General features: G+C 40.9%; 1 long non-coding RNA gene across 1 annotated transcript in view; it reads left to right on the top strand.

Moving 5' to 3' along the window:
* Positions 1 to 1,623, top strand: part of LOC127542530 (uncharacterized) — a 154,431-nt gene extending 152,808 nt beyond the window's left edge. The window contains exon 3 of the long non-coding RNA XR_007948711.1: positions 1,503 to 1,623. This is a non-coding gene — a long non-coding RNA (uncharacterized LOC127542530). The remainder of the gene's footprint in view (positions 1 to 1,502) is intronic.
* Positions 1,624 to 21,714: the final 20,091 nt, after the last annotated feature.

Here is a 21,714-nt window from a genome sequence, read left to right as displayed (position 1 = left end):
ACTTTTTTGGGACCCCATCATACCCTCAGCCCCAGAAAGTGAACAAATTGGCCAAGATGTTCTTAAAGGTCCCTATAGCTCTAATTTTATGATTTCATGAAATTGTTTCTACTTCATGGGGGACTGGGATGTATTCACATATGTTGTCACAGTAAATCAGATAGGAAGTACTATGGATATCTCGAGGAAGTGTTCAATCTGTGAGCTGAGGTTCTCAAGGTAGACTTCCTTCATGGAGGGTTTTGAAGTTATGAATTATGTTGACTTCACCTCCTCCCTCAATGTCCCTTTATTTTTGGCATTTGTATTACTGTTGGACAGAGGTGATATGGTGGAGTAGCTGGAAAGGTGGTTGGTCTGAAAGCCAGCAAGCCTTGAATTCAAGTCCTTCCATCCTGGCTCTGGGATTCTGGACAACTCACTTAGCTTCTCAGTATTCTGGCAGCAAAGGCACTGACCTGGAATGGTAGAGGGAATTTCCTCTTGAGAAGCTCCCTATGCAAAAGAAATAGTCTCCAACTGTCTGCCAAATGGTGCACATGGAACAGGAAGGGAGAATTTCAGAAAATTCCAATTATTTCTTGCTGGTGGTGTAGCCATAAATGTGGAGATAAACTGGAAGAGGTTGGCAGAGTAAGGTAGAAAAGAGCTCTGCACTGGAATGGGGAGGCCTGGCTTCCTCTCCCCCCCCAACTCCCACAGAGCTTGTGGCTTTGGATAAGACTCTTTTCTCAGTAAATGCTACATCATGGATCCCTCACTACCTCAGCTCACTACTACAACCTCTAGTTGTGTCATTTAGGCTCTTTTTGGTTTAAGGATGTCATGCACATTCTCTCCATGTCATCATCATAACCTGATGATCAGCTGACATCAGTCAATCATCCAGAATTTATTGTTTCCGATGTGCTAGCTAAGAAGAAAATGAAGATAGCCCTTGCTCTAGGGGGTCTTGTATTCTATTGAGCAGAAACAAATAACATATTAACACGGAAGGAATATAAGATCAGCATTGGGGAGTTTGGGGAAGGTGCTAAGAACTAGGAGAAGGAAAGGCCTTGTTTAGAGGCAGTTTGAGCTGAGATTTGACAGAAAATAGGGATTCCTAGTTGGGTGTTCTTATCTCCCTGGTACAGATGGCTTCAAGAAGCTAAAGCGATTTGCACATGCTCACATACCTGGTAATTGTTTGAGGTAGGATTTGAATCTAAGTCTTCCTGAGTCTGGCACTGGCCCTTCATTGAAGCCATGGTTAAGTTGTGCAAAATGTGATCTAATGAACACATCTTTGTGAAGAGAAACAGATTTAAACAGATTTTCATTGGGTGATTCCTATCAATTCAGAACAAACATGCATTGTGAGGATACATTGAATTAGATGATCTCAAGTGTCCATTTGACTGGCATTCTCTGACTTATCAGGACTAAAGATGAGTTTGGAACTTTGTGTGTATATTTACCTTCAGAACTCTTTGCCAACAGCAATCTCCCTATTTCCTCAGCATTTGAAACTCTGGAAGACCCCGTGGATACTATTTGGCTTAAGGTAGAAAAGGAGTTCTTGTTGGATCAAAAAGTGGAGCTCTGGCCTTTGGCATCTCTTACCAGCCCACATGGCTCTCTTGATGAAAGGTAAGGCTATTCTTGGTCAGTTAGCAATGCCTGGTCATTTATTTGTTAGAATATCTGAATACTTTAGTATATTAAAGTATGTATTATTAGTGGTGTTGTTGTGTAGTGCCAGCACTGAATTATCTTAGGTCTTCTCATCTTGGCTTTATTTACCTGGAAATTTCTGACAAAACCTTCTCTGTGATGGGAGTTTCCCTTTCCACATGTCACAGATAGATACAGCCATAAAATTTCAAGCAGAGATAAATTGTCACTATTAGAGGCAGCTTTTAATGCCTCAACACTCTTGAAAACTAAGTAAGAGGGGAAGTGGTTTATTAGATGGAACAGAAGGACACAAGTTATTCTTGCCAAAAAAAAAAAGAATGTGATAAAGATTTGGAGAGGGCTATCCATTGGTATCCATTTCCATTTTTAAAAAAGATGAGAAGAAAGTTCCAGCACATGTCTTATGACAGTTTCCTAGAAAAATATGAGAAGGAGTTGCAGAGAATAAACAGGTATGGATGGGTTTGCTCTGTTGAAAGGAATACCAAATTCAGTGAGATCCCATGGAGAAATGAGAAATATCTTCTCTCTCCTATTAGACTATAATCTCCCAGGGTAGGAACCTTCCTTTAGTACTCAGGGGAGTTTTTATTTAATTTTTGATGGAGGGATCAAGATTTACAATGTCGTTGATGTAAGGAAAACTCAGCGTGGAAATTCTCTATGCAAATCAGCAACTATCTGTTAACTATCTAATCTAGAGCCCAGCTTCTTAAACTGTGGATTGTGACTCCATATGAGGTCTCATAGCTAAATGTGGGGATTGAGAACTTATGATTTATTATTGGTAAATGTTTGACTTGTATATCTATTTTATATACTTGTATACTCAGGGTCATGTAAAAATTTCTCTGGCAAAAAGGAGTTGTGAATTGAACAAGTTTAAAAAGACTTAATGTTTGTGTGTGTCTTGATCCCTTTAGCAGATTGAAAAAGCTCAGGGACCCCAGATCAGAATCAGGTTTTTAAGGGCACAAAATATGATACAGAGAATTGCAAAGGAAATGAATTTTATTGGCAATAGTTATTGAAATACATATTTTTAGTTTGTGGATCCCATACAAAGAATTCTTGTATGCATGTTACCTGAAAGCAACTGAGAAGTTAGGTGATTCCATGGCTAACCCTCTATCCATCACTCTCTGCTTCCTCTCCCCTATGATAGTATGTGGCTTATAATGACTTTGAATGAACAGTTGTAGTATGAATTAGTTTGTCAAGTCATTGTTCTTCCTGCTGAAGTTTTGATGAGGCTCATGGGAGAAAGAAGAATGGGCATGGAGTATACCCTGGATCATTATGGGGTAGGGACCAATGTTATGATGTAGTGGCCTTGAGCAGGCAGGAGAAGAGAAGGTAGGGAAAAATCACAGCAAAGAGAGACAGAAGGGGAACAAAGATACCCTTCCCAGATTTGGGCACTTTTGCCCAGAGTAGGTCCTGGTAGCTGGTGGTATTTAGACAGAACAGTATGCGGAGGGCCTGGTACTAGAAGAATAAAGCCCATAATATTAGCTGATAGAGTCACAGGCATTCTAACTTTGTTGGGTAAATACGTTGGGGATTCCCTGGTCTCTTGAGACAATGGAGCCGCTACAAGTTATGTGCCAGTTTGTCAATGGATGGTGTTTATTTGCCCTGGCCATTTTGCATCCATTTAAGGCCATTTTACATTGGAAGTGTTCAGATTTCAGACATAGCCCTCTGGTGTCCAAAACCAACCTAAATCATCAGACTTTCTGATTGGCTAGCCCTGGTAATCATATAAACAAGTTCTTTAAGCTTATTCAGCTGGCTTTAAAAGGTGGGGGTCTCTAATGCATTCAGTACTTCTGTATTCAAATGGTTAATTTGCAACTGTCACCCTGTCATTTTAGAGTCTGACACTAAGCTTGTCAAAAGAGACAGCTGTTAAACTGAATTACTGTTGACATGCAGAGAACCAGTCCTTGCCAGATGTTAGAGACATCTGTGGCAATGAAGTGATGTGGGCAGGCTTTTCAAATGTGGTCACACTGGTATTTGAATAGCATGTCTTGGGCATGAAAATATGGCCTTGACTCAGCCCATTTAAGGCAGCCCAGTGGAGCCAATGGAAAGCACAAAGAAGCCCGTTCTGGAGCTCTCTCCTTAATTCATGCCTGACTACTGAAAACAGTGTTAGCAATGAATGGAGGAAGTCCATCTCTTGTATCTGGAGGAGGCAGCTTTAAGGTGCTGCTGAAAATAGTTGGTTTCTAGGTCCTTGAAGTGGCTCTGAGTCAGGTGCAATTGAAGTCACCTCGTCTGCCTCGTTTTCTAAGCACTGTCCCATGTAGAAATTCGTATAGTTTGAGGTATTGTTTCAAAGGTATAAGGCTCACTGATAGTCCTCTATCTTCTGAATTGGTCTTCGTAACACTCTCAGATTTACAGTCCCTCCAAAGAGTAGAGAGATTGTTCAGAGGGAGGCCCCAAGATGGTAAAAGGTACAAGGTTATTTTAAACCAGGATCAATGGAAGAAACTTGGTCTATTTGGCTTGGAGAAGAAAAGACTTAGGGGGGATGTGATAGCTCTAAGCATTCAAAGTTCTATCATGTGAAATGAGGATAGACTTATTCTTCTTGGACCCAGATGGCTGAATGAAGATCTGTGGAGGAAACATACAAATAAGCAGATTATAAGGAAAAAGTTAAAACATTTAAAACTTTCCAAAAATTGATTGAGTTTCCTTGGCAATTAGCAAGGCCATTGCTAATGGGTTGAATAATAACTTGGGCATGTTTTATGTTTATGGTGGGGGGAGTGTGATGTTCCTTTTTGAAAATGAGTAGAATAAATGGCCTCTGAAGCTTGTCCTATTGATTGTATTTTGAACTTTTAGTCCATTAAACATGTTATCGAGTTATTCTTGATTATTAGAACTCCTGTACAATTATATGTTTATTACCCAAGTCTCATCTTATCAAATTTGGCCCATTGCTTTAGCTGGTCTAGATATCCACTGAAGACATCCCTGCAAATCAGGATCAGCCTTTAGTTTGCAGAGTCTACCCTCTTTCCTGTGTTGAATGACTGGCATACCTTCCCTTGTCTAGTTCTCCCATGCTTCACACATTCCTAATTATTTCTCTGAGATCTTTCCCAGCCATAGGTCCCTTTCCTTAAAAAAGAAAACAAGAGTAAAATCTGAGTGATGGGATTCTGCCTCCTCAGTACTGTCTGTGATTATGGTCCTACCCACCTCAGGCCATTGTTCTGCCCCTTCCCTCATTTTATCTTATCCTTGCCATTAATTTAACTTAAAAAAATAACATTTGGTTATTCTTAGCATCTAGCACTAGCCTCAGTCAATGTGGAGTTTAGCACCATGGACACTTCTTCCAGGATATGCCCCTATTAAGTCATTCTTCATGACTTATTCTTGCTCCTTCTTCTTTAAGTGATTCGGAAAAACCCACATTAGTCTCTTTAGACAAGTCTCTTTTTCTTCTTTATCTGAATTGTTCTCTCCTTGTGTCTTTTGAATTTGTCCTTGCTAGCTTTTCGCTACCACTTGGATTGACTTCCCCTAAGGAATTTTAGTGTATGGGGTCCTGCTTCTCTGTAGTCTTATATCTTGGGTCCTTACTCTCTCCAAACCTAGAGTATGTGTTCAAGGGCATATGCGAGTACATGTACGCCAGAGTATGATTGCCTTTCCTCCTGTCCAGTGCTGGTGCTATGGCATAATGGTCACTGATCTCAAAGTTCATATCATTTCTGCTACAGAAACTAGTGCCTTTTTGGTGGTCAGAATTCGGTCCAAAATAACAGTTTCATTTTTTAAGAGGTAGAAGAGGAGATGAGAGAAATTATCCTTATGACAAATCAGGAATATAGCCTCCCCTTTGCTTTCAGATGAAATTAGGGAGCTCCAGAGGGGCTGTGTGGAACAGTGGATAGAAAGTTGATCTGGAAGTCATTAGGCACTGAGCTCACCTCCTCTCTGGATGATCCTGGGCAATGCCCTTTACCTCTAAGTGCCCTCGGAAGCTCTCAGAGGCTCAAAGTTGAAGAAGTTGATAATATACTTGAAGAGAGGGAGTTTCCTCTCTTGGGATTCCCTAAACCAATGAAAGCACAGATCCAGATTGCAAAAAAGGTAAAACTGTGATAGATGGATATCTGAGTTAGGACTTTATTGTGCTACTGTGCCAGATCAAAGAGTTTACATTGCTTCTAGAACCAATAAGGAGCCATTGAAATTTATTGAATAGCAGAGGGCTGTGGTCAGACCTGCCCTTCATGAAAAGCATTTTAGCACTTATGTGGAAGATGGTAGGGAACAGGGTAAAACTAGGGTCAGGGAAACCTTTGGGTGGCCATTTGTTCTTGTCCAAGTGAGAGGGGCTAAAGCCCTGAATAGGCTGGCGGTTGTATGACTGGAGAGAAGGAAATGACAAGGAGTTCTGTCTTAAATATATCTAGTTAGATATAGAATGTCTAAAGGACATTCATTTTAAAATGTTCATCAGGTAAACCTGAGGCTTAGAAGAGAGATGGTTCATACACTGCAGACCTGAGAATCATCTTGATAGACATGCTGGTTACCCCCATGGTAGCTGATGAGGTCCTAGAGAGAGAGAAAAAGAGAGGATCCAGGATAGAGTACACATAACAGGTGGGGAGAATGGGAAGTAGTTATCACAAGAGAGGTATGAAGACCCTGAGAAGAGGAGGCAGTGCAGAAGGCCTGCAACTTTGAAAAGGCCATCAGATTTGCCAAGTTGTAGCTAGCTGCTAATGACCAGAGAGTTGCATCAATTAGGCAACGAGGTTTGAAAGTGAATACAAAAGGTGGTGAAGTGAACTTACTCCAGAGCAGGGTTGGGGAAACTTTTTTCTGCTGAGGGCATTTGGATATTCATAACATAGTTTATGGGCCATATAAAATGATCTGCATATAGAACTCAAGCAGGAGATATTGTACCCAGCTTTCAGTTCATCATCACCTGTGGTTGTCTTGGCAGAGCCAGAGCAAATGATTTCCTGGGCCTTCTATGGCCTATGGGCTGGATGTTCCCCACCCTTACTCTAGGAGGCACTGTTGGGGGCACTGGCAGTATCTAGGGTAGAGGGGGATACTGGGGCATGTTGGGATCTTTCTAGGCTTGAAGAGTAGTCAGTCATTTGCAGACCTTCAGTAACAGGAAGCTCACTGCATTGTGGCATAGTGAGTGGAAGGAGTGATGCTATTAGAGTCCTGGGTCCTAGATTCCTAGCTGCATAACTGGGTGAGTTACAATTCATTTATTCAGTAAGCATTTATTAAGTTCCTACTATCAATCAGCTGCTGCTAGTGCTGAAAGACAAAACCAGAAACAAAACTGTTCAGCTTCACAGTGCACAGACGTGCTTGGCCTCTATAGAGTCAAGAAGCCCTGAATTCAAATCTAGACTCACTTAGTAGTTGTAGGACCCTGGCTGAGCAACTTCATTTCTGTTTGCCTCAGTTTCTTCATCTGTAAAATGAAGATAATAGCACTTATCTTGCAAGAAGATCAAATCTTCGAGCATCTTACTATATGAGTGAATGTGAGTTATTATTAAATTAAGATTTAGATTTTGTACTTCATAGGGTTGTTATGGAGAAAATACTTTGTAAACCTTAAAGCAATATCATAATGTGAGGTTAGTACGTATGAAAGCTACCCCTCCCATCTTTGGGCAGTTCTAAGTTTTAGGAAGGATTTTTTCTTTTATGGAATTGAAATCCACCTTCAAATAACTTGAACCTATTGATCCTAATTCCATTCACCGAAGCCCAGAAGGAGAAATGATATTCTTTTTTCTTTGGAACAGCGCGCATTCTCCTGATATTTGAAGACAAGTTTTTCTCTCTTTGCCTCAGGATACAGGTCCTGTAGTCATCTGGGATCATAGAATCAGAGATTCAGAGGTCAAAGGGACCCGGGAGGCCTTATAATGCAAGTCCATCATTTTACGGATCAGGACACTGAGGCCCAGGGCTGGGAAGTGATTTGCCTGTGCTCACACAGATAGAAAGTAGCAGAGTCCAGACTTGAAGCAAGGTTCTCGGGACCCTGTCAGCTCAGATCCCTTTACTATCCCGTGGGCTGGATCCTGGCTGAATACACTACAACTTGCTGATCAATTTCCTTCCTGAAGTGTGGCATTTAGCGAGGAAATTCAGAGCTCTTGCTCTCATGCTGATTCTTGCACACACAGTTGGTCACTGCCTGAGTAGCTTGCAATCCTGGATAACCTTTGGTCTTCTTCAGGCAGGGAGATCGTACCCAGAGCTAGGGCAGGAGCTATTTCAGGGTCATAGCTTAATTTGCCAGTATCCCCTAGGCCCGAGTTCCTCAAAGCCATCCTCAAAGGCCTTGGGAATTTCAGAATCTGCCTGGATGCCCTCTTTGGATGGCAAAGCTCCCCTTGTTACCCACATAGGGGGTAGTATTCGCTTCTTCCCACCATTTCTAGGACCTTTCTGATTTCTGGAGTCAGAAGATATGACAGGACATTGTCCTAGCACTGGTACTTACTACTGATGAGACTCGAGGGAGTTCACTCGGCCTGCCCTAGTCTCAGTTTCCTCATCTGTAAAATGAGCAGGTTCAACCAGCTCAGATCCTTTCTAAATCTGATATTCAAGGATTTTCAGACCACTGAATGACAAGAATGAAAAGTTTTACTAACCTAAAACTGTTCACCAAAACCAGATCACCTGAGCATTGGTATAATTCTATATCTCAAAGCAGAAAAAAGATTCTAAATGATTCAGGGAGTCCTGAAGTTGATAGGGAGAGTTTTTTGGGCCCTCAAAGACTATGGAAAGATGAGATCAAGAATAATAGTGTGGGGGAATGGCTAAGAAGTGATGTTCTGAAGAGAAAAGAAGATGGAAACTGGGGCTTTAGAGAAGATCTGAGGAGAAAAGTTGAGACCCCACAACCTCTAGAAGGAAAAGAAGGAGAAGGAGAAGAAGGAGGAACGGGAGGAGGAAAGGAGAGAGGAAGGAAGAAAGGCTTTTCTCATTGAAAAAAATTAGGTTTCTTCTTATCTCTTAAAAGGCAACTGCCTGGAGGTGTATTTGTGAGTGTTGATGATCTCGCTGGAGTCACTAAAGGATGTTAAAATGACAACACACAAATCAGTCCCCCTCTTCCTTCTCTCCACAGCTGTGGGGAGCAAAGCAAGATGCTAATGCAGTCTCCAAGTACTTTGATGGCATGCTATCTAGCCAAGGGTTACCACATTCTTTCCTTTCACTGGCCCAGGAGCTGTACAGTGCACATAGACTTTGCCCCCTCCCTTGCTGCCTGAGTCAGGGAAGGGCATTCTGTGTTTGCACAGTCCCATTGCTCTGCCAGCAGTTCTGATGCATCCCTGTCTGGGCATTCTCTTAGACTTAGGCAAGTCTGGCTGAAAGTGGACTGAATGCCCCAATGTAGTGCAGAGCATTTACCTTTTTCCCATTGATATAAGAATACATGTAGGCAACATATGACTTCCTCACTTAATTTACTGAAAATGAATCTTCAGTGTTTTTGAGCTGTTGTGATGACTGCTATTTACCACTTGTTAAATGCCAACAATCTGCTGGACGCTAGAGGGAACATGGCATGAGGGAACACCTTTCCTCAAGGGCCTTGCTTCTCACCATGTCCTTGAAAAAGAAGTACAGAGATGAGAAGGAGGAAGTCATCAAAAAGGAAAGACTATCCTTGGTGCTCAGGGTTGCCATCGAAAAGTAGAGAACTATTCTTATATGGCTGTATCAGTCATTCAGAACAGCCTGGTCCTTCGTCCCCATCTCCTGCTGCACACTTCCCCATGTTTCTATCGTGATGCCTCTTACTGCAATGACCCCTGCTCCTATCCCTCTTCAAAATTTGTTTGCCTTTCTCCAATCCCCCAAAGAGGCATCAGGGAACAGGAGAAAAGGCTAGGACAAAAAGACTGGGGAGCTGAGACTTGCATTTGAATCCTGGCCCTGCCATTTAAAAAATAATTTTTTCCATGTAAAAACAATTTTTAATATTTGTTTTTAGAAAATTGGGTTTCAAATTTGCTCTTTCCCTCCTCCACCCTCATTGAGAAGGAAAGTGATTTGATATAGGTTATATATGTGTACAGTCATGCAAAACATTTCCATGTTCCATGTTATGAAAGAAAACACAAAAACCAATAAGGAAAATAAAGACAGTAAAAAAAAAGCATGCTACACTCTGTATTCAGACTCCAGTTTTTTTCTCTGAAGGTGGATAGCATTGTTTATCATAAATCCTTCAGGATTGTCTCAGATCATTGTATTGCTAAGAAGAGCCGAGTCATTCACAGGTGATCATCGCATGATGTTGCTGTGACTGTGTACAATATTCTGGTTCTGCTCACTTCATTTTGCATCAGTTCGTGGCCCTGCCCTTTCTTAACTGCATGACCTTAAGAAACTCACCTTCTCTCAGTGTCTGTAATATTCTTCTCTAAAATATAGTGTTCTCTGTGGACAGATTTCTTGGGGGCTTCTGGAGGCAGCCTTTGTTTGAGTTCAGTAATCACCCCGAATGCAGCCAGGAGTAAAAGTGCAAATCCTTTATTGTCCCTTTCCAAGTATTGTCTCCTTTCCTGGGGCCTGCTTAGCTTTCTTTGAGTCCTGTCTCTCTCCTTGGTTCCGAGAGCTCCTGTCGCTAGTCCTTTGCCTCTGCCGGCTTCTGCCTCTCCTCCTCCAAATGTCTCCAGCCAGCACGAAGGTGGAAGATGGAATGAATCTGTCTCCACCTCCAAGAGAGGGCTTGTGTGTCTGGCCCTGAGAGTTCTTCCTTCTATATGTTCTCTTAAAGGTGTGACTCTTGTGTAATTATAGTAAGTACTAAGTACATGTCAATTAGAGAATCATCTCCTCAATTCCACTTAGTACCTTGTTTCAAGTTCTGGCCCATAACATCTCCTTGTAGGATCAGCTCAATCATACTGAACCATGCTAAATTAGATAACTATTGTCTCTATGTCAAAATCGACATCACCATGGCTCTCTTCTGTCTCCTAGATTTTGTGGGAAGGTAACATTTGTATGCTCAGTGTCAGCCTCTGTGAATCAGTTGTAGGAAATGATTCAAGTTTTAATGGTTGCTAACAGCTTCCTTAGATCAGAGATATACCTATGTTTTGACCTACAATACTCCCCAGTGCCGTAAACCAGGTTAAAATATCATTGGAAAATATTTATCAAAATAAACAAAAATATAGTAGAAGGTAGATAGTGTTAATATGTGTTTTTTTTTAAGTCAATATGCTGTCAATATGTCAAGATGTCCAGTTGAGGACTGCTATTTCTATTTGAATTTGATACCACTGCCCTAGATAAGTTATATTGTTAATGCGTTTTTAATTTGGAAGTGGGCAGCAATGAACAGAGCTCCGGGTCTGAAGTCAGAAAGACTCATTTCCCTAAGTTTAAATCTGGCTTTAGACACTTCCTAGCTGTGTGACTTTCCTCTGAGCAAGTCACTTTCCTCTGTTTGCCTCAGTTTCCTTAAATGGGGACATGAAGAGTTAGACATGACTGAAAAATGACAAATAATAATAACAAGAAATTAGAGATAATCATAAGGAAGAGAGCTCTAATGGTGGTCTTTCAAACACTATGACATGCCTATGAGAGAAAGAAGACAAAGGGTGATCGTTGGTTCTCATAATATTATACTACTACAGCAGTGTTATTTTACAGATGAAGACATTGAGTTTCAGTAAGGTCTGATAGCTGTGAAAAAGAGGAAATAGGATCTAAATCAAGATATCTTGACTCTCCTCACTCTAGTGATGACTGACAGGAGGGCAGGAGAGGGGAAGAGTTCCTTAGAGTCCTCTTAGCCCTAGTGGAACTTTTACTCAAATGGCAAGTCCTAGGTTTTCAGATTTCATTTCTGAATGAAACACCTTTGTGCTGTTTGGTGGCAAGCTCTAAGACACAAAACACTGGGACTTCTTTGGAAAATTTCATTTTGACTAACGGTTTAGTATTAGTAATTAGAAAGATCCAGACTACAATCTCTTCTGAAAATTCCCAAAGGGAACCTTTGTTTCACTAGAAGCTGGGTTTTGGTAATACAACATTGGGTGAAAAACAAGGCAAAGAGGACTGAAACGATATAAAATAAGAGAATGAACATCATCAAACAATTGAAAATAAATGCTGTAAAATTATAAAGCTTAAGCCCATCACCAAAGAAAAGATCTGACCAAGACATCTCCCCTGATCCTTTGTATAAGCGAAAACATGGAACATAATGTCATGTTTTTCCAGTATGTTGATGGGTTTTGTTAAATTAAAAATATAAGGAATGGCTCTCTGGGAGTGGGAAGAGGGAGAAATATAGTGGGGAATGTGTGTGATATTAAAAAACATATATTGATAAAGTCTATTTTTAAAAGGTAGTCTTTTTAATGACAAATGACTGTGGGAAAGTAAGTATATTAATGCAGTTACCTGATTAGTCCAGTCATTCTGAAAGCAATGTGGATATAAGCACCCAAAATTTTGAGCACTAATAATCATTTTGTCGTTGTTCATTCATTTCAGTTGTTTCCACCTCTTTGTGATCCCATTTGGAATTTTCTTGGCAAAGATGCTAGAATTCTTTGACATTTCCCTTTCTACTCAATTTGCAGATGAGGAAACTGAGGCAAACAGGGTTAAATAATTTGCCCAGAGTCACACCGCTAGAAATGTGTCTGAGGTCACATTTGACCAGATCTTCCTGACTCTGTGCCTGGCAGCAACCTGGGAGATAAGTGCTATTGTTATCCTTGTTTTACAGATGAGGAAACTGAGGCAAACAAAGTCAAGTGACTTGTGCAGGATTGCACAGCTAGTAAGTTTCTCAGTTCAGATTTGAACTCCACCTTCAACAATCTTGTTTTTGCCTAACTCATATATAACTCAGCATTTGCAGGAATTGGAGATACCAAACTTCTTGGTTACTTTTGGCTGTGGTGTGACTCGGAGCCAAAAGAACTTGATTCTTTGATGTGATATGACAAACTTTGTAGGTAAATAGTATTCTCTGTCTCTCTCTCTTTCTCTGTCTCCGTATATATGTCTCTGTCTTCTTTCCCTCTCTGTCTTTCTTCTCTGTCTCTGTCTCTGTCTTTTCCCCTTTCATTTCCCTCCTTTCCCTCTCTCCCTCTCTAACCTCCTTCTCACCATTTTCCCTCTTCTCCTTATCCCTCTATCTCTGTCTCTCTCTGTCTCTACCTTTCTGTCTGTCTGTCTGTCTCTCTCTCTCTCTCTCTCTCTCTCTCTCTCTCTCTCTCTGTCTTGGTCTTTCTGTCTTTCTCTCTTTCTGTCTGTCTCTGTTTCATTCTCTATGTCTTTCTGTCTCTGTCCCTATCTCTCTATCTGTGTCTTTCTTTATATCTCTCTGTCTCTGTATCCTCTCCCTCCCTCTCTGTCTCTGTCTCCTCTCTCTCTTTCTCTCTCTCTTTGTCTCTGTGTGTGTGTTTCTCTGTTTCTCTGTCTCTTTCCACGTGTGTCTCTATCTCTATCTCTGTCTTTCTCTCTTGGTCTCGGTCTTTCTGTCTCTGTTTCTATCCCTGTCTCTTTCTGCCTCTGTTTTTGTCTATGTCTTTCTTAATATCTTTCTCTGTCTTTCTGTCTCTCTCTGTCTCTGCCTCTGTCTCTCTGTCTCTCTCTCTCTTGGTCTCGGTCTTTCTGTCTTTTCATCTGTCTCTGTTTCAATCCCTATGTCTATCTGTTCCTGTCCCTCTGTCTATGTCTTTCTTTATATCTCTCTCTTTCTGTTTCCTCTCCCATTCGGTCTCTGTCTCTCTATCTCTCTCTGTCTCTGTGTGTCTCTGTCTCTGTCTCTTGGTCTCGGTCTTTCTGTCTCTCTTTCTTTCTGTCTGTCTCTATTTCAATCCCTATGTCTGTCTGTCTCTGTTCCTGTCTCTCTGTCTTTATATCTCTCTCTGTCTCTGTCTCCTCTCCCTCTCTGTTTCTATCTTCTCTCTCTCTTTCTCTGTTACTGTCTCTCTCTCTGTGTCTCTGTGTCTCTGTCTCTCTCTCCCTCTTCTTTTCCCCCTCTCCCTCCCCCCTCTTTTTCTCTCTGTCTGTCTGTCTGTCTGTCTCAGTCTCCCTCAGTCTCGGTCTTTCTATCTCTGCCTCTATCTGTCTCTATGTCCATCTGTCTCTGTCTGTCTCCCTTGGTTTCCTGTGAGGGTAGCCCAGTTTGTGCCTGAGTCATTGGCTGCCAGTTTGACTTTGTTTTTCCTTTCCTGAGTCTGTGAGCTAATGTCATTCTCAGGGAGATGTGTCCAGGTGTGAGGATTACCTCATGAGTTGGAAGGGTCTTGAGATGTTGAGTTCAGTGAATAGCACTGGGTGGTGGCTGGAAAGCTTCTGCAGTGAAGATAAGGGGAGGAGCGCAAGCCTTGTCCTGGATTACTCCAAGACATAGACTTTGCAGGGAATGGTGAAATAGAAAATGCCCAAGCGGGCAGCAAGGTGCTGAAGTGGCTGGAGTACTGTGCCACAAGTCAGGACGATCTGAATTCACATCTGGCCTTAGACGCTAACTGGCTGTGTGACCCCGGCCAATTCACTTAATTCTATTTGCTTTGTCTGTGAAATGAGCAGGAGAAGGAGAGGGTAAGCTGTTCCAGTATCTTTGTCAATAAAATCCCCAAATGGTGTCATCAAGAATGAGATATGACAGAACAGCAGCATCAAATGCCTAATCAGTAATTCTATAAACTTTTTCATATTGAGATGGACTTTAAGTACCAGCTCTGCACCGGGCTGACACAGAAGTATCTCTCAATCGTGTTTTAATTTGTTCCTGGAGATTATGGTGGCTTCTTATGTATTTCCACATATATTTTGTCCCATTCATGCTTCATACCATGTGCTGAGGACCTTTATGCTCTCCCAAGCCCTTTGGGGAGACCTAGACGAGATAAAACCTGAGATTTAGATAACCCGAGTCAAGGATATTAGGCTATGGTGGGCCAAACAATAGTAAGAAAGGGAAGCAACCTCATTCATTTGATCTCTGACTGTTTCAGAACTGACCTGAATAGACCCAAGTACCTGATCCACAGTAGAAAGGCTCCTCAGGAAAAAGGAAGCATATGTACTGCCCCGGCCTCTTGGGCCCAGCACTTGTTTCTCAATGTTAGAGAATCCTGTTTGTTTTCTTCCTCCTGTTCAATTTTGGGCCCATCTGTAGTGCCTGTTGTAGAACTAGATTTAAACCTAGATTTGGATCTGGATATAGATAAAGATAAAGACATGGAATTGCTCAAAGCTACCTTACAAAAATCATCTAGTGCAGTCCCTGATTTTAGAGGGCGAAAACTGAGGCCCGTAAATCAATTCTATCTGTTCAAGGCCATAAGAGCATTAGAGCTGGGTACAAATTCAGGCCCTTTGGCCTGAGTCATCGCTCTTTCTGCTGTATCTCTTTGTATCTCTGTACTGTATGACTTGCTGTAGGAGCTTAATAAATCCTTAGATTTCTTTTCCTAGAATTCTTTCTTTTGAAATTTGTGATCACTCTTATCAGAATTGGAAACAAATTCATCGTAGTGAATAATGTTGATTGTACTTCATTCAACACTTCCCACAGAAAATAATTACCAATTGGGTCAACTTTAAAACCATGAATCCTAGACCCTTGCAATAAAGAAAGCTCTTAACTCTCATGGCTTCAATGATCAGCTTTATACAGACGATTCTCAGATTTATTTGCCCAACCCTAACGTTTCTTTGGAGTTTCAGTCTTAGATATCCAACTTCTTCTTAGTCATCTCTAACTGGATGTCCTGTAAATATCTTGAACTCAACATGGCCAAAGCTCACTGTCTTTTCCCCCAAATCCTCCCCACTTTGAGCTTCCCTATTTTGTTGTGTGGACCACCATCCTCTCAGTCACCCAAATTCACAACCTTTGTGTCTTCCTTGACTCCTCATTCTCTCTCAGCATACTGCCTCCTTTTCATCGCAACCATCCTGGTACATACTCTCGTCGCTTTGTGACTTGACTATTGTGCAACAGCCTTCCAGTGAGTTTCCTTGCCTCCGGTCTCTCATCACACTAGTCCATCCTCAACCCAGTTATCAAACTGATCTTCCTCAAGCATTGGCCTGATCCTGTCATCCCTTATTCAGTTAATTCCAAACCCTCTCTGTGGTGTTCAAAGCTTAAGCCCTTCTGTTTTTCCAGTCTTTTTATATTTCACTCTCCTCTGTGTATACTATGCTCCAGTGACACTGGACTCTTTGCCATTCCTTATACACATTTCTCCATCTTCTGACTCTGAGGGTTTTCATAGGCTGTTTCCCAGACTTGAAACACTCTCCATCTTCTCTGCCTCCTGGATTCCTTGGCTTGATTCATATCTCAGCTAAAGTCCCACCATTTGCAAGATGTCTGTCCTAGTCCTCCTTAATCTTAGTCCATTCCCTGTGAGATTACTTGCACCTTATTCTGTTTACACATAGTTGCTTGCATGTCATCTGATTGGTTGACCGACTCAATGTGACAAACAGTCTTAGGGGCTTGTCAATCACTGTGGCATGTTTTGCCCCTATCCAGGGTCTAGATCAGGGGTCCTCAAACTACGGCTGCAGGTCAGATGTGGCAGCTGAGGACTGTTATCCCCCTCACCCAGGGCTATGAAGTTTCTTTATTTAAAGGCCCACAAAACAAAGTTTTTGTTTTGACTATAGTCTGGCCCTCCAACAGTCTGAGGGACAGTGAACTGGCTCCCTATTTAAAAAGTTTGAGGACCCCTGGTCTAGAACATGGGCATTTCTAAACTCAGTGTGTTTCTATGTCTGATCCATGGTAATCAATTCAACAACCATCTCCTGTGTTTTAGGAATACAGAGACAAAAAACATCTCACAGAATTCCTTTCCTCAAAGAGCATATGCTCCACTGAGAAGAGGAAGTAAACGTATACACATAAATCAATAGACATCAATGCAAAGTAATTTGGGAGGAGGACAAAGGAATCCTAACAAAGAGGCAATCGAGAAAGTGTTCTTAAAGTGTCCCTTGACCTGAGCCCTGAAGGAAAATCTGATGCAAAGTCATGGCCAAAAGAATGGAATTTCATGGACAGGTGAATACCAGGTAGGTCACTTTGGCCAGAGTGTGGAATGTGCAAGGGGATGTGGGTAATATGTAATCAAACTGGAAAAGTCAACTGGGTTTCAAAATATATAGAAAATTAACTCAAATTTATAATAGTACAAGCCATATTATTGTTCAGTAAGAAACAATCAGCAGAATGATTTCAGAAAGGGCTGGAAAGACTTACATGAATTGATACTAAATGAAGTGAATAGAACCAAGAGAACCTTGTACACAACAACAACAAGATTATGTGATGGATCTCTTTGCATGTATTTTGAAAATTTAAAGACTATTATTATAAACAAAGAAAAGAAAAGTTGACTGGGGTCATTTGTGAAGGTCATTCATGTCAAGGAGGAGTTTGTATTTTATTCTAGAAAAAATAGTGAACAACTGAACATTCTTCAGCAGACTGGTGATGTGGTCATATTTGGCCTTTAGGAGTAGATTATTGGCCACTTTGTATAGGGCAACTAGATGGTTTAGTGGGCAGAGTGCTGGGCCTGGAGTCAGGAAGACCCCAATTCAAACTTTACCTCAAATACTACCTGTATGACCCTGGGGCAAGTCACTTAACCTTTGTCTATCTTAATCTGCTGGATAAAGAATGGCACATCACTCTAGTATCTTTGCCAAAAAAATTCCATACAGGGTAACAAAAAATCAGATACAATTGAATGACAGCACCACTAAATTGCATATAAAATGGATTTGAGAGAAGATAGGTACATGCAGGAAGTCCACTTAAAAGTTGTTGAACAGAAAAGATAATGAATTCCAATTTTGGACATGTTGAATTTAAGATGCATAGGAGATATCCCGGTAGAGATGTCTAGAAGGCAGTAGGAAATGTGGAAATGTTGCTCAGGAAACTGACTGGGTCTTTAAATGTGTCTATCTGAGAGTCATCTAAATAGAGATAATAAGGAGCCTGAGGGAGTCGATGAGATTGTCAAAAGAAGGAGGTTTGGACAAAAAAGGGAAGGCTCAAACAGAGCCTTGGAGTCCATCTACATATGGAGGGGAAACACACATGATAACCTTTTACTTTTTTTATTTTTTATTTTTTTAATTTAATAACTTTTTATCGACAGAACCCATGCCAGGGTAATTTTTTACAGCATTATCCCTTGCACTCACTTCTGTTCCGACTTTTCCCCTCCCTCCCTCCATTTCCTCCCCGAGATGGCAAGCAGTCCTATGCATGTTAAATAGGTTACAGTATATCCTAGATACAATATATGTGTGCAGAACCGAACAGTTCTCTTGTTGCACAGGGAGAATTGGATTCAGAAGATAGAAATAACCCGGGAAGAAAAACAAAAATGCAAGCAGTTTATATTCATTTCCCAGTGTTCTTTCTTTGGGTGTAGCTGCTTCTGTCCATCCTTGATCAATTGAAACTGAATTAGATCTTTTTATCGAAGAGATCCACTTCCAACATGATAACCTTTTAAAGGAAACTGAAAAGGATTGGTTAAGACAGAAGGAAGAAAAATCAAGGCAGAGCAATGTCATGAAAACCTAGGGAGGAGAAATAATTTAAGAGAAAGTAATCAGCAGGATCAGCTACTACAGAGAAGTCAAGAAAGATGCAGAATGAGAAAAGGCAATAAAGAGAGAATTATTTCTCTGTAACCTGGAAAGTGGTCTTTTTAGTCAAATAGTTGAAATAAAATACAGATGGCTAAAGGTTGAAGACTGAACAAGAGGTGAGAAAATAGAGAGCATGAGTGTAGATAGATTTTTCGGGAAGTTTGGCTGTGAATAGGAAGAGAATTATAAATGATCACTTGAAGGAATGGTTTGAATAAGTAAAGGTTTTTTTTTCTTTTTAGGATAGAGGAGGATCACGTGTGTTTGTGGGCTAATAAAGGAGAAGTAGAAAATTAGGATGAGGGTGGGAGTAAGGGAGAAAGTGTCCTGGTTAAAATGCTGGGAAAGTAAGGGTGTCTTATGGAGTGACTAGAGGTTGCAGTGACGACAGAGAACACATTAAGGAAGGCTGTGGCATGGTAGGAGAGGAGATTATAATCAGAGGAATGGAGAGTTATTGATTGTGGAGGTAGAACACTTGTGGGTAAGAACGAGACCAAGGGTCTGACCATTTCTGTGTGTGAATGTGGTGGAAGTAAGGTAAAGATCATGAGAGTTGAAGTTTATGGACTGAAAGCTAGGGCATTTGAGGGAATATCAACATATAAATTGAATGTTGTTTTTACCATGCTGACTATGAAAGACTTAAGAAATCTGGTCAGTACAGTGACCAACCATGATTCCAGAGGACCAAAAAACTTAGAAGAGGTTGTTGAATGACAGTGGTAGGAAGGAATGTCGGGAAGGGAAAGAGGTTCCCATTTCTCCTCCTGGCCCGTTGTGTCAGGGTACAATAAAAGAAAGTACATTTAGAACTGGAGATAGTAGGCAGGGATTCATTGTCTTCTAGAGCTCTGGGATGTCAAGTTTTACCTAGTTCTCTTGCATCTTATGATTAAAAATCAACTAATCAATCCTTACTTAGAACCAACTGTATCAGGGACTAAGCTAGGTATGAGGGATACAAAAAGCTAGTGCCTATCTTCAAGGAGGTCATAGTCTAATGGGGGAGATGACAAGCAAACAAATCTGTACAAACTAATATACAGGAAGCTTAGGAAATAATTGACAGAGGGAATTAAAAATTAAGTAGGGTTGGAAAAAGCTTTCTGTAGAAGATGCTAATTGGAACTTAAGGGAAGCCTGTAGGCCAAGATGAAGAGAGAGAGAGAGAGAGCATTCCAAGTCATGGGGACCAGACAGAGAAAATGTCTGGAGAAAAAAGATGTCTACTTTGTGGAACAGCAAGGAGTGAGTATCACTGGAGTGAGTGAGGTTGGAACACTGGGAAGAAGGAGGGGCTAGGTTGTGGAAAACTTTTAGAGCCAGAATGGTTGCTATTTGATCCTGGAGGCCATCTGGGACCACTGGAGTTTATGAAGTAGGGGGTGGTGTGTGACATAATTGGACCTACCTTTTAGGAAGATCACACTGTTCGGTTCTGCACACGTATATTGTATCTAGGATATACTGTAACCTATTCAACATGTAAAGGACTGATTGCCATCTGGGGGAGGGGGTGGAGGGAGGGAGGAGAAAAATCAGAACAGAAGTGAATGCAAGGGATAATGTTGTAAAAAATTACCCTGGCATGAGTTCTATCAATAAAAAGTTATTTAAAAAAAAAAGGAAGATCACTAACAAGACATAGACCATAGAAGAGGTTTGATTCAAGACCAGCTTGTTCCTTATTGTACCTCCTATTCCACAGTTCCTTACTACACAGTCCCTCTTACCCCTTTTATTACATTTAATCTTTGGAAGCATAGGGACCCCTAGTTACAATCGTGTTTTTAAATGCATAAAATAAAAGGAAACCAATTATATTGAAGTACAGTTGTCAAATACATTAAAAGAAAACAACAAGGTTAGATACCCCAAATTAAGAGTCCCTGGTTTAAAATGCTTACATCAGGCAGTGTTTCTGCTAAGTGTTTTATATAAATGTAATATGGATGTGGACTTTGGGCCTTACCAGCCAATACCTTCTAGCTTTGCCCCCTTTCCAGCTGATGTTTTTTGTGCTCCCCGAGGGCATCTCTGAGTTTTAGGATAATTTTCTTAGCCTGGTTCTAGTCACTGGAGGGGATGGCAAGAATCATCTATGTGACTATGATGTATTTGTGTATATTTCTTTCTCTAGAACTGAATTTAGCATCTTTACATACACATAAACATCCTTATATTTCAAAGCTATTTTCGAAAGCTTTGTGAAATATTTGAGAGTTAATTCTATAGAAACTCACCTCCATTACTTAAGCAGAAGTCTGATTTCCTGAAGTCTTATCCATAACTCTAGAAGTAAATGAAAAAGTTTTCATGCGTTAAAAATAGCTTTCTCAAAGCGCATGAACTTTATGAGGTAGGGAGCCTTCAGTTTAGATGCCACCTCCTCTATGAAACCTTCTTTGAACTTCCCCAGCCAGAAATAATCTTTCCTTCTTTATCTTTTATAGCACTTTGCACTTTTCCTATGAACTTTTATACAAATTATGACATATTATTTCAGTACCTGTCTTTACTTCTTTCTCCCTACTGCTGGCTGTTAAGCTGATGTGACTTGCTGTGTGATCTGATGTGAGTAACTTCCTCACTCTGGGTCTCAGTTTTCCCCTCCAAAAAATCAGAATAAGGATTAGAGGATATGATCTTTATTGTTCTTTCTAATGATAATGACCAGTGAACTTCTTCAAAATCTTATTGAGTGTTTCCTTTGGACTTAAGGTTTTGTGGTAGACATAGCTCTGGCTAGTTATCATGCACCTAGGGTATGGAGGTACCCTTTTGGTGTAACAATAGTTATATCTGCATATTTGGTTTCTGGTCTGTCTCAAAAGCCCTAGTTAAAAATCATAGAAATTGGGAATTGTCCTACTTGGATATTAATTCTTAGGTCCAGGTTCTCTAGAATAATGGTTGCCAACCTTTGATCACATGGTTTCAATTTCCTTATACCACCCAGGCTTGTTGTAGCTTGTTAAAGCTACTGACCGTTCCTCCCCTCGCGTTTTTAGTTGCTGGCCCTTAGTCCTACACTCTCCTGGTCACGGAAGAAGGAAATGGGTCCAAATTTGGCTATGTCAATAATGAAAGGTCTCTGACCACTGCTGTAGCTACTATATCTTACCATCAAATTCTACATTTAGAGCTGAAAGAGACCTTAGAGGTCATCTAGCCCATTTACAAAGGAAGCTGAGACCCAGGGAGGTAAAATGATCTGGCCAAGCATCAGAGAGAGGATTTTTGAATCCAAAGCCAGTGTTCTCTTGACTTTATTGTGCTGCCTTCTGTGAGACTTTTGTCTTAACC

The sequence above is a fragment of the Antechinus flavipes genome, chromosome X (genome assembly GCF_016432865.1).
Source record: "Antechinus flavipes isolate AdamAnt ecotype Samford, QLD, Australia chromosome X, AdamAnt_v2, whole genome shotgun sequence".
Classification (NCBI taxonomy): domain Eukaryota; kingdom Metazoa; phylum Chordata; class Mammalia; order Dasyuromorphia; family Dasyuridae; genus Antechinus; species Antechinus flavipes.
Note: the sequence above shows the minus strand (reverse complement) of the source record. Positions and strands in the feature narration are given on the sequence as shown.